Raw genomic sequence first — 13,578 nt, forward strand, 5'->3', positions numbered from 1 at the left:
TAGGGGTATTCCGATGAAAAACTTTTTTTTTTTTTTAGATCAACTGGTGCCAGAAAGTTAAACAGATTTGTAAATTACTTCTATTAAAAAAATCTTAATCCTTCCAGTAGTATTTAGGGGCTGTATACTACAGAGAAAATGTTTTTCTTTTTGGATTTTTCTTATGTCACGACCACAGTGCTCTCTGCTGTCCATAGCAGGAGAAAATCCCCATAGCAAACATATGCTGCTCTAGACAGTTCCTAAAATGGACTGCAGAGGTCAGCAGAGAGCACTGTGGTCGTGACATAAGAGAAATCCAAAAAGAAAAACATGTATATAAGTTTTCCATCAGAGCACTCCTTTTAAAAGGTGAGTGGAGGCTGGAGCCAAGATGGACTGGGTATCACAGACAGAGATCCCAAGTTGGCATAAAAAGGAGGAGGACAGTTCAGTGTTTTAAAGCGCTTGGTGTAGTTAAGGTGATTGGCACTGCCATCTCTCAAAGTACACCATAGCCTCAACGCGCACTGCACCCCTATTCCATTCTATGGCAAATATTCATACTGGGCAGGAATAGGTGCGGGGCAGAGGTGGGGCCAGGGGTGGAGTCTTGCTGGGGGCCCTTGCTTTATTTGGTCCAGGGGCTCTGAGTGGTGTTAGTCCGCCCGTGCACTTGGTAAAGGCCGGTGGACCTGCAGTCTTTTAGCAAATGCCTGCTCATTGGCTGATGAATGGAATCACATGGGCCAAAAATTAACCATTATTCAACAACGCAAAGGATGAAAACTGGGGATGTGCTGCTGACAATGATTGAAAAGAATATTCACAGCCATTAACTGCGTGATTTTTATTTTACAGAAAAAACACACGTTTCCATATTACACACAGGCAAGGTCTTACCTGTGTGCACGTACCCTAAAAAGGCTCCTTTTAGGGAGCACAGATTAAACTTTAGGGATACTCATATCAGGCAGCAGACTGCCCCTGTAAGTGGCACTACATGGACTGGGCTTGATGAATTTAGGCATGAGAGATTGTTTATCTACTAAAGCTGGCTATAGACAAAGGTAAGAATATCCATTTCAGCTGACAAAGCTTCAAATTTCCACCTATAGTCATTTCATTACAAGGTACATGTTCTCAATTCTACATATTTTTTAATGAATAGATTGTTATTAAACCGCAAAGACAATACTGGATTGCTTATGAACGCTTGATTGATACATGTAAGACTTAGAACAGGCGACACATCTGTTTTAATGGAACACTAAATACTAAGCTCTCATAGCCAAAACAATGATTTGCTCTAGGTGCATACAAGCATTCATTATACAGCTGACACCGCAGGGCTTATGATCACATAGCAGCCAGCTCTATGATTAAAGTGCCATATACACACACACACACAACTATATAGGCCTTTAAAGGATAGGCCCCTACATGGTTTCCAGCAATGGTCAAATTTTTTTTTTTTTTTTTTTTTTTTTTTTTACGCTGGGACAAAACAATGGGCCATTAAGTTCAATGTGTAAAGCAGCTAAACAACTTCTAAATAACCATTAGAGACTCCAAAAGTCCTATAATAAAAGTTAAGTCTTTTACTCACAGGTCCGTAAATATTACACTAGTCTAGACTCCTCTAGCACTCCATGCTGGCAATTTGACAACCATGGCGAGCCAGATGACCATAGCCTTTTCAGAGATCAAACCTTTGTGTACTGCCCAACATCCCCACGACAGTCATAAAGTATAGAAATACAAGCACTATGCTCTAGGTATTTATTTAGTAAAGAGGTTTACTGTTTACATATAGGGGGAGATTTATCAAAACATGTTTAAAGGAAAAGTTACCCAGTTGCCTCCAGCAGCCAATCAGATGGTTTCTTTCATTTTGCAGAGGCCTTGTTAAAAATGAAAGAAGCAAGCTGATTGGTTGTTATGGGCAACTTTTCCCCTGGACAGGTTTTGATAAATCTCCCCCATAGAGATAAATGCAATAATATAGCAGTAAATGACTGCATATGAACGGATAAATCTCCCCCATAGAGATAAATGCAATAATATAGCAGTAAATGACTGCATATGAACAGACATTGACACTCTTTTTTCTTTTTTTTTTAAACCTTTTTATACAAAAAAAATTTAACAAATCTTGCACTTTTAGATAAAAAAATAAAAAAAAATTAAAAAACACAACATGGCTTACTTACCCCAATCCTCTTGTGTCGCACAGTGCCTAGTCAAGGCGGAGCACCACTTCCCACTATCGTCTCAGCACACAAGAAGCACTTGCATATTAGAATGAAAGCAGGAATTGCTGCTCAGCCAGCATGGATTGGGCTCTGTGCGACAGACACAAAAGGGGATTGGGGTAGATGAAATTTTTTTTCCCCCCATAAGTAGTCCAGCCGAGCGCATACATTATATTTTCCCCAAAAACCCCTAATGGCTCAAGACAACAGTCGTGTCTTTGGATATTAAATTTACCTAAAACAAAGTGGCACATTTTTATGCATGCCAACTGGATTTACTAGAAAAACTTATGCCAGTACATGAACTGGCATAGATTTCAGAGTGGTACACAAGGCACCAAAAAATGTGCCCAGTTTACACAGAGGTATGTGCCTCTTAATAAATCTGGCGCATTGTATACTGGTGGGAATTTACTGCAGATTGGCGTATGAAACACTGTTTTTAGTAAATCCCCCTCTTTATGTTTACCATTAGAACAGAGTGAAATATTTTTGTAAATATTTGTACATATTTTAGTCTTAACACAGACCCTTTATTACTTGAATACAATGTTGTGTATTTTAGAATTGAGACATTGTTGTAAAGGAATGCATAGTATAAATAACTCATCAACAATGTCCTTCAACTAGCAGCCAATGCCATCCAAACAGTGATAACAGCAACATATTTGTGAACTACATTTATTGCATGCATTACCCTTTTTTGGTAAAACAACCGTTGCAGATTTTGTTCCCAGCCAAAGCCAGTTGACTTTTCTCTTTTTTTTCTTCTTTTAAACACTTCTTGCTTTTGGATCCACGTAAAAAATAGCTCATTTACACTTTTGTATTTTGGATCCATATTTACCATTGCTTTCATTGAATTACATTTTAAACTTTTATTTTTATTTTTTTTATGCGCCTACAGCTTTTTTTTTTTCAATACTCAGCATTTAACTAATTTGTTTTGGTGCAGTTTTAATCTCATTGATATCAATTGGTTAAAGGGGTTATCCAGGGAAAAAAACCACATATATACATACATATATATATATATATATATATATATATATATACATATATATATATATTATATCTCAACTGGCTCCAGAAATGTAAATAGATTTGTAAATTACTTCTATTAAAAAAATCTTAATCCTTTCAGTACTTATGAGCTTCTGGAGTTAAGGTTGTTCTTTTCTATCTAAGTGCTCTCTGATGACACATGTCTTGGGAACCGCCCAGTTTAGAAGCAAATCCCCATAGCAAACCTCTTCTAAACTGGGCGGTTCCCGAGACACGTGTCATAAGAGAGCACTTAGACAGAAAAGAACAACCTTAACTTCAGAAGCTCATAAGTACTAAAAGGATTAAGATTTTTTAATAGAAGTAATTTACAAATCTGTTTAACTTTCTGGAACCAGTTGATATATATATTTAAAAAAAAAGTTTTTTCCTGGATAACCCCTTTAACTTTAAAAGCAGCTGAAAGTCACAGACAGTTAATTTTATTAAAAAGTAAATTAAATAAAAATAAATAAAAGTAGGACTGTGTAAGGCCTCACCAGCAGAAAGACTGTGTGGCTGCCACTAGAAAATTTGGCATAAATAATTACCTCTGCTACTAACAGGCGCATAGAGTCCAGAAGTCGCAGACTAATGAAGGTTTACTTGTCTGCCCCTGTTCCCTATGGGATATCGCTAAGAACAAAGGTTTTTGTTTTTCACACACACATCTGCCTCTAATCGGAATAGCTCAGCTATAACCATCCAACTTCTCCCCTCCCTGTATAGATGGTACATATTCAGAAACACTCCTAGCTTAACTCCTTCCATGTCCTATTATAATCTGGACAAGCAGCATCGGATTATAACACATGAGAAACTGTTTTCCTTGTCTATGCTTTCTGTGGCAGAACAGATTGCATCTGTCACTGGAGGTATATAAATTGCTTCCCCCACCCCCCTTTAGCAGAGCCCCTTAAACATTACTTGGTTTGACCCCAGAAACAGACATTGGAAACCGAGGACACAGATTGTGAAAGCATTGGTGTGCAGCATAGCCAGTCCTCTGTTCTTCACCAACAATGAAAAATTCTGCTTCTTTACAAAACACAATAGGCTGCATGATGCAAAAATAAATTAAATAAAATAAATACAGAGAAAAACATAAGTTGTCTCCAAAATATGTATATCTTCTAAATCTCATCTCTACGTAGCCCGTGACGGGCTACGTAGAGATGAGATTTAAAAGATATACATAAATACATATTTTGGAGACAACTTATGTTTTTTCTCTGTATTTATTTATTTATAAAGGAGAGCCATTCTAGTGTTTCCTGGCTCCCAGCCTGATTGCATGGAGAATTACTGTAGCATCACCCACATCCTTTTCCATCAGACCCCCAGCAGAGGTACAATGATAGATCTCTGTCTACAGGCAAAGGCAGTCACCAGAATACTGAGAGTGCATTAAGGGCAGACGAAACTGAACCTGGTTTGACAGGATGATAAATGATGGCTGTTTAATACCTCCAGTAAGAGTAAATATTGCTTACAAGAGAAGATTCCTTCAACGCTGCATCATTGTTCCAGAGGTCTTTTCATATAGTCAGCAAGTATCAAAATCCACTACACATTCTATAATCCCAAGGAAGAGGATGTGGAAAGGCAAATTCTCTACACTTTCCAACTACATGGCTATATATAAAATTGCTGTAATAAAGATGGCCAAACAAGTCTGAGATCTCCCAGAGGGCTAGTATATTTTCTTTACAATGGCAAGAGGCTGAAACATTGACACCTAGTTAAAGAAAATGGTGAAAGCAAAAGCTTAGTGGGATCGGACCAGTTGTCACCAAAGTGACAGAGAACAGCTGAAGTCGCACATCTGGAGTCTCATTTGGGCAAACGCTCTGAAACTCACACCCTTTTATAATGTTGGCCTGCTAAAGAGACAGATGGAGGCGCTCCACACTAAAACCACACACTCAGGCCATGTAGGCAGATGCAAAAATACAAATAAAGTTCACACAAAAAAACAAACAGACAATGTACACAACACCATCATCTACCATAGTGTTTCCCCAGCTGTTGCAAAACTACAACTCCCAGCATGATCACACAGACAAAAGGCTGTCTGGGCATGCTGGGAGTTGTAATTTTGCAACATCTGGAGGCGCCCTGGTTGGGGAAATCCAGGTCTACACAGAGAAAGGAATACAACCTACTAGAAGAATCTTGTCTAGTTTCCCATCCACCCTGCCCCTCCTTAGTTCTCTCAATCATGTTGTTCCAAGGCTTCACTAGCACTAAGTAAGAATCAATAAATGAATTATCCCCACCGAGAGGTCAGAACGTACATAAAATTCCATGGCTTTCTCTGAATAAACATAGAAAGCTCAGGAGTGTGGAATAACATGGCCTTATTCCACAATAATGCTAGTTTTATGGCACAGATATGAAGCTTCCTGGACACAAAGCATTACACTCTGCCTGATGCCAACCCTCAGCTGGGAGACTCCAGATCCAGCCCTGCAAGCATTTGGCTTTTGATTAGGACAGTGATCTCCAACCTCTGGCACTCCAGCTGTTGCCGAACTATAACTCTCAGCATGGCCAGACAACCATGTTGGGAGCTGCAGTTGTAGGCCAGTGGGATAGAGAATAGACCACACAGCAGGACTAGACTTAAGCCGAGCAATCCCTTCTAAGACAAGTCGGCATTAGCATTACACAATGCATACATGGTCCGTACAGATGTCAAGGAAAATTGCTCTACTGCTTGGGAAAGTGGCAGTCTTCAGTGATTGCAGGAGTGCAATGCACACTAAGAATCACAGGACAGATGCAGTCAGCTTCTAAGACAGTGTTTCCCAACCAGGGTGCCTCCAGCTGTGGCCAAACTACAACTCCCAGCATGGCCGTCCGGCCATGCTGGGAGTTGTAGTTTGGCCACAGCTGGAGGCACCCTGGTTGGGAAACACTGTCTTAGAAGCTGACATGTTACACTACACTAAGCAGGCGACTAAGTCTTTCTGTAGCAGCGATCCCCAGACTGGGTCTCTCTGGCTGTTGCAAAAACTACCAATCCCAGCATGCCATGCTGCAGGCTGTCAGGGCATGCTGGAAGCTGTAGTTTGGCCACAGCTGGAGGCACTCTGGTTGGGAAACACTGTCTTAGAAGCTGACATGTTACACTACACTAAGCAGGCGACTAAGTCTTTCTGTAGCAGCGATCTCCAGACTGAGTATCTCTGGTTGTTGCAAAAACTACAAATCCCAGCATGCCATGAGCTGGAGGCACCCTGGTTGGGAAACACTGGGGGAGATTTATCAAAGCTGTCTATGTCCCACATCAATATAGACCAAACTACAGAGGGTTAAGCTGGTCTATTGTGCGCCTAATTTATCTTAGGTCACACGGCTCTTGATACATTCTGCGCACGGACTTCGGGATCTATGCTTTAGACTGTATTTAAACCTGCTCCGGCATGGTCTGACATTTCGGCGTACTTTCAGGCGATGCGACTTGTCGCTGAAAAGTCGCTTTTGATAAATTCAGCACCAATGCATTTTTTTTATCTAAAATAGACTAGAATGCATCATGTTCTAAAAATCCTCTAAAAAAAAAAAGTCGCACAAATTTAGACTGCGACTTTCTGTGCGACAAATTTAGACAAGAAAAACCAGTCTAAATCCTTTGATAAATCTCCCCCACGGTCTTAGAAGCTGACATGTCACACTACACTAAGCAGGCGACTAAGTCTTCCTATAGCAGCGATCCCCAGACTGGGTCTGTACCGGTTGTTGCAAAAACTACAAATCCCAGCATGCCATGACAGATGCAGGCTGTCAGGGCATGCTGGGAGCTGTGGTTCTGCAACAGAAAGAGAGCATCAGGTTGGGAAATCACTATTCAGAAGAAAGAGTCTAACTTCATGCAAGTTTTTCAAGGCTGCATCTGCTTTTTCTATCTAGATGGGGGGGGGGGGGGGGGGTTCTACAGACTTTAAGCCTCCTTTAAATTCCCTAAGGGAAAAGAGTTTGCACCAAGAGAGGATTTCCCAGCTCATTCATCCTGACACATTTCCAATACATGGGATTACATTGATTCACATACTTGCACACAAACTCTGTTCCATAGAACAATGACAGACAATTACAAGTCAGAACAATAAAAACAATCCACATTCTATGGCCTTGAACCCACCATGGAGACATGTGATTTAGCCATCACCCTTATCCTCCGCTATGGCAGTGTTTTCCAAACAGTGTGCCTCCAGCTGTTGCAAAACTACAACTCCCAGCATGCCCAGACAGCCTTCGGCTGTCTGGGCATGCTGGGAGTTGTAGTTTTGCAACAGCTGGAGGCACACTGTTTGGAAAACACTGCCCTATGGCATAGGGATATAAGCAATAAGATCACAGCTCTGTTATATACCCCCAGCACAAGAGGCAGTAGGGAAACCCTTCATTTCAGTCCTGTCATGTATTTACACGATACATACAAATCGCAGCCGATCACAAAACTTCCGAAAAGTTTTAGCACTTGTTGTTCCCGCATGTTGCCGGCAGGGGGAGCTGCAGAGCAATGAGCCGCAGGACTGCCCGGAGTGAAGGGTTAATGCAGCAACTGGTGCCCAAAGTAAAGTGAGCGTATGCCCCGCACTGCACAGCCTCCAGGTCCCATTCAGACTGACAAGAGTTTCTAGGTGACAGGGCACAGGGTGTCTGACACTCCTCAGCACATTCCCCCTCTCCAGACAGTACCAGACAGTCCCTACTGGAAGGAGTTACCATGAAGAAGTCTACCTACCATTCAATGTCTGTAGTATCCTGGTGCAGTGTACGGAGAGTCCTGTCACACAAGCACATTGAGAGAAGTAATACAGCACTCCAGGTCCAGTCACAGCCAAGTACACACAGTGCGGCAGGGGAGCGCTCTCCTCTGCAACTACTACCACACTGAGCGTCCTGCATGTGCACACTGCCTAGCTACAGAATGAGAGGTGGGCGGGGCTTACACATACTGGGGGCGGGAAAGACTCATGGACCGCCCACCCTAGGCAGAAGAATCCTCTCTCATGGGCGTGCTTACTCTCACCTCACACCGCCCCCTTTGACTGAATGCTGCTTGGATTGCCTGTCCATCCGCCTCAGCCATGACAGCATGCAGCTCTGTAATCCCCAGCACACAGAAGAAAGCTGCTGCCGCGAGTTCAGGTGCTGTCTTTACTGCTTTCTCCTCCTTCAAAAAGCTGACTGGGAACGCCCCATCCCCGCCCCCTCTCATAAGAGTTGTGCTTAACCCTTTCCTGTCAGGTTTATACTGGGACTTCTCTCCCTATCTATAGTCACATGTATTCAGTGCGCCCCCTCCCTATGCGGTCAGGGGCTTCCAGTACACACAGCCCCCAGTAGGTGAGCAAGCTCCTCTGTGACTACTACACCTAGCAGGACAAGAGCTCTGCTGCCCACTCATTGGCCCCACCACACGGCTCCCAGCCAGTCAGAGTTCACTGACAGGAGAGCGGCTCTGACAGGAGTCCCTGCAGGGGGTGCGGAACAATTACCGGGTTGCAAACTGTGTCACCGGCGGGGAGGACGAGGAATGTGCTTACTGGGGCGAGACCCGCCAACTTTATACTGCTAGAACGGAATGCCCCCACAGGAAGAACCAGGAAAAGGAACAGAGTCATTTGTTTGGATGAAACAAAAGTGATGAAACCTCATCCAGTCAGTACTGAGAGGTCTCTTAGGTTATTGAAGCTTGTGCAATGTCTGAGGTTACAGGGGGTGAATGGTGGGGATAGTGGGTGACATCCATTCATTCAAAGGGAACCTGGATTTACAACGTGTCTGAACACATACATAAATAAGTACATTACGGTGTCCATTTTAGGACATCATCAGCTGTAACTCCGTCCTCCGTCAGATGAAACGGCCTCCCGCCTCCTCCCTCAGACCAATCGCCGTCAGTCGTCAGCCGTAACTCTGTCCTGTCAGGTGAAACGGCCTCCTCCCTTGGACCAATCGCCATCAGTCATCAGCCGCAACTCCGTCCTCCGTCAGGTGAAATGGCGTCCCGCCTCCTCCCTTGGACCATTCGCCATCAGTCGTCAGCCGTAACTCTGTCCTCTGTCAGGTGAAATGGCCTCCTGCCTCCTCCCTTGGACCAATCGCCATCAGTCATCAGCCGCAACTCCGTCCTCCGTCAGGTGAAATGGCGTCCCGCCTCCTCCCTTGGACCATTCGCCATCAGTCGTCAGCCGTAACTCTGTCCTCTGTCAGGTGAAATGGCCTCCTGCCTCCTCCCTTGGACCAATCGCCATCAGTCATCAGCCGCAACTCCGTCCTCCGTCAGGTGAAATGGCGTCCTGCCTCCTCCCTCGGACCAATCGTCGTCAGCCGCAACTCTGTCCTCCGTCAGATGAAACGGCGTCCCGCCTCCTCCCTCACCAATCACCGTCATCCTTCAGCCACAACTCCATCCTCCCTCATCCGAAACTCCCTCATCCAAAACGCTGTCATGCCTCAGACTATTCTCCCTCAGACGCAACTTCCTGCTGCATAGCAGTGCCGATGCTACACAGCATGTATAGCACAGTCGAAACTGTGAAACTTGCACGTGTATACTACAGACACTACATGTGCTACAGAGTCTGTATAGCAGAGCCAACATTGAATAGCGTGTACAGCAGAACCCATATAGCAGAGAGCCGACACTGACTCGGCTCTGCTACACGGCAGGACATTTTTTTATCTGAGGAATGACGGAGTTTCGGATGAGAGACTTAAGAATGACAAAGGAGGAGGAGGGAGTTGCGGCTGGCACCTGACGTAGATTGGCCCGAGGGAGGAGGCGGGACACTGTTTCACCTGACAGAGGACGGAGTTACAGCTGACAACTGACGATGTCCTAAAATGGATACCGTAGTACATATATAAATACACACATATATAAATACATCAGATAACTGATTGACAAGGCTGCAGGAGGAACACAGCCTGCAGCAACACTGCTGCAACAGAGTTTTACCAAACATGTGCCCCCAGCTGTTGCAAAACTACAACTCCAAGCATGCATGGACAGTTAAAGGATGCCTGGGCATGCTGAGAGTTGTAGTTTTGCAAAAGCTGTAGGCACACAGCTGAAAGCAACACTGCTGCTGCTGCAAAAAAAAAAGTTATCCAAACACTGTACCTCCAACTATTTCAAAACTAAGAGTCCCAGTATTACAGGACTGTCAAAGGATGATACGCATGAATGACATAGGAACATAGAAAATGTATGCATAAAAAACACCGTACTTTTAGCACTAAACCTTTGCACTAATTTAGGAAGATGTAAGTTATACACTCACCATATTGTCTTTGGTGGTAAAGTACAGGCAATCTCCAATAATCATTGTGTGTGTTTGTGTACAGCATAAAACAGAGAGGAAAGGGTTACAGAGCAGGGCTGCCAGGCTCACTCCCAGAGCAGTGAATCAGCAGAGTGAGGGAGGGGAGAAGTCATCACAGTGCAGGCAACAGAGGGACACCCCCTCCCTTTGGATAGATGAAAAAGACATGGAGCAGCTGAAATATGCTATTTTTTTGTGAAAGACCAGTGCTTGATACATTAAATTTACATGTACATGACCAGGATTAGGTACTGACTAACATGTAACAGTTTTTTGTTTTGTTTTGTTTTCTTTTGTGGGATCTGGCAGGTACGCTTTAAAGGAAATCTGTCATCAGTGTCACCTGCACTAACCTGTTGTTACAGACAGGTAGTATGGGTGACACTGAGGAAAACCATACTTACCTGTTGGCGATGCATGCTCCTGTTCTCCCACTATCTTTCTCCATTGTTTTTGTCCTGCAGCTGGCTTGGGGCACAGGCAGAGCTTTCTGACGTCACTGCTGCTGTTTGTTTACAGCTGGGCCCAGCAGAGAAGCAGCAATGGTGATGTCAGGAAGCTCTGCCCATGCTCCAAGCCACTTCTGGAACAAGAACAACGGAGGAAGATAGCTGGAGGACAGGAGCACAGATCGCCAACAGGTAAGTATGATTATCATCCCTGTCACCCGCATTACCTGTCTGTACCAACTGTGACAGTGCAGGTGACACTGATAATAGATTTCCTTTAAAGATGTCTATCATATCCCTCCCGTTTCTTCTTTCTTCCAAGCTATACACGTTAAGATCCTTTAACTTTTCCAAGTTTTATTCTGAAGTCCATGTACTAGTTTAGTAGATCTTCTCTAAACTCTCTCCAAAGTCTCTTTCTTTCTGCAGATCCGGTCTCCAGTACTGTACACAATACTCCAAGTGAGGTCTCACCAATGTTCTGTACAGCGGCATGAGCACTTACCTCTGTCTACTGATAATACCTCTCCCTATACACCCAAGCATTCTGCTAGCATTTCCTGCTGCTCTATTACATTGTCCTCCTACCTTTAAGTCTTCTGAAATTGTGACCCCCTAAATCCCTCTCCTCAGATACTGAGGTCAGGACTGTGTCAAATATTCTATATCCTGCCCTTGAGTTTTTACATTAAAGTTGCATTATCTTGCACTTATCAACGTTAAATGTCAGTTGACAGAGATCTGACAATTCTTCTAGTTTATCTAAATCCTTTTCCATTTGGTGTATCCCTCCAGGAACATGAACCCTGTTACATTTCTTTGTGTTACCAGCAAAAAGATCATATCTTACCATCCAGACCTTCTGCAATATCACTAATAAAGATATTAAACAAAACACCATGATGCCTTCATGTTCCCACATGATGGCATTATGGTGTTGCCTACATGGTCTCAAGACCAATCTCCGGCTCTCATTGCATCTGAAGCAAAGCCAGGACCCCCCCCCCCCCCCCATTCAAGCTTGCTGTGCACCACGATAGCTCTTGAGAGAAATGGCGAGAGGTCAATGGAACACCTGTAGCTAAATGTTTGGCTCATAGGCCAATGTTGTTCAAGTGCATTCTAATAGTATGTGTAGACACTGTTCAACACAATGGGGGAGATTTATCAAAACTGGTGCAGAGGAAAAGTTGCTGAGTTGCCCATAGCAACCAATCAGATTCCTTCTTTCATTAGTAAAAGGGCCTGTGCAAAGTGAAAGAAGCGATCTGATTGGTTGCTATGGACAACTCAGCAACTTTTCCTCTGAACATATTTTGATAAATCTCCCCCAATAGGCTTTAACAGTGCTGACGTCTCTTTCTAGCCAAAGTCTCTTAGCTCAGTTTGCGATATGTGATAACTATCAGGGGCATCTCATAGTCATCTCACGGTCGTACTGTACTGACTTGATCCGATTTCAGAGGCTTCATGTTGCTTGAAAATGTTATAATTTTTAGAACAATCTTAGCTTAGTGACACCTGCTTCTTCTTCAATTTCCTTTACCTTGGCGTATCCTTCTTGGTTTTTCAGTGGCAATTTCAGTGTTGTAGACTAGTGTATATACACCCCTCTCCCATAAAGCCCCCAAATTAGCAGCTTCACAGTGCCAGTTAGTGAATACCGTCTTTGAATACTAGAATAGTACTAATCTGAGTGGATTTCTGATACAATATTATAGATGGGAAATTTTCATTGAGGTAGTTCCATAATTAAAATCCCCACCATTGGCTAAATTGGTTTCTGGGACACTTAGATGACAACCAATTTGGCCCACATATGCTTTTATATAGTGACAGTGAATGGATTGCTATATACCTGGCAATTTTGGAATCAGACTTGTAGGATAGCTGGGAGACAGTAATTTACCACCTTAGGTGTTGTAACGGCTGGTGGTGTGGATCCACTATACCTGTTGTGGACGATGGCGTGAGCTGTACCAGGGAGCGGAGTCTAAGGAGCCGCTGGTTTTCACCAGAGCCCGCCGCAAAGCGGGATGGACTTGCTGCGGTAGGTGGCTCCCAGGTCGCTACCCCTGGCACGACTCGTCCACAAAGGCTACTGAGGAGATGAATAGCACAGAAGGAATGAGATGGAGTCGTAGTGAGGGACAGGCAGGAAGTCAGGACTGGCAGCACTGTAGCAAGGATAGGTCACGTAGCAAGAGGTCAGATGGCAGGTGGCATAGGAGCAAGGTCAGGATACGTAGCAATAGGGTCACATACACGGCAAGGTAAGACACAAACAGAAAGCTTTCTCTTAGGCTGAATGGCACAAAGATCCTGCAGGGGTCAAGAGGAAGTGCAAGATTAAAAATACCAGGACTAGACAAGCACCAATCAATGGTGCATTGGCCCTTTAAATCACAGAAAGCTGGCACACGCACCGTAGGAGGCGGGGACGCACGCGCCGGAGGCCAGGAACAGCGGAGGGGACAGAGATGCGGGGAGGTGAGTGACGGCCCATCA

The 13,578-nt window shown here is 44.0% G+C and overlaps 1 protein-coding gene across 3 annotated transcripts in view; it reads right to left on the minus strand.

Annotated features, from left to right (window-relative positions):
- PRICKLE1 (prickle planar cell polarity protein 1) overlaps positions 1 to 8,439 on the minus strand; it is a 70,768-nt gene extending 62,329 nt beyond the window's left edge. The window contains exon 1 of one of the 3 annotated variants that reach the window (XM_056573959.1): positions 8,320 to 8,439. The gene's annotated coding sequence lies outside the window, so the exon portion shown is untranslated. Of the gene's footprint in view, positions 1 to 7,723; positions 7,876 to 8,031; positions 8,274 to 8,319 lie in introns of those variants that run through there. The other 2 variants (XM_056573958.1, XM_056573957.1) reach the window with 2 other exon arrangements.
- Between the last annotated feature and the right edge of the window lie 5,139 nt (positions 8,440 to 13,578).

Source organism: Hyla sarda, chromosome 4, assembly GCF_029499605.1.
Source record: "Hyla sarda isolate aHylSar1 chromosome 4, aHylSar1.hap1, whole genome shotgun sequence".
NCBI classification, from domain to species: Eukaryota; Metazoa; Chordata; class Amphibia; order Anura; family Hylidae; genus Hyla; species Hyla sarda.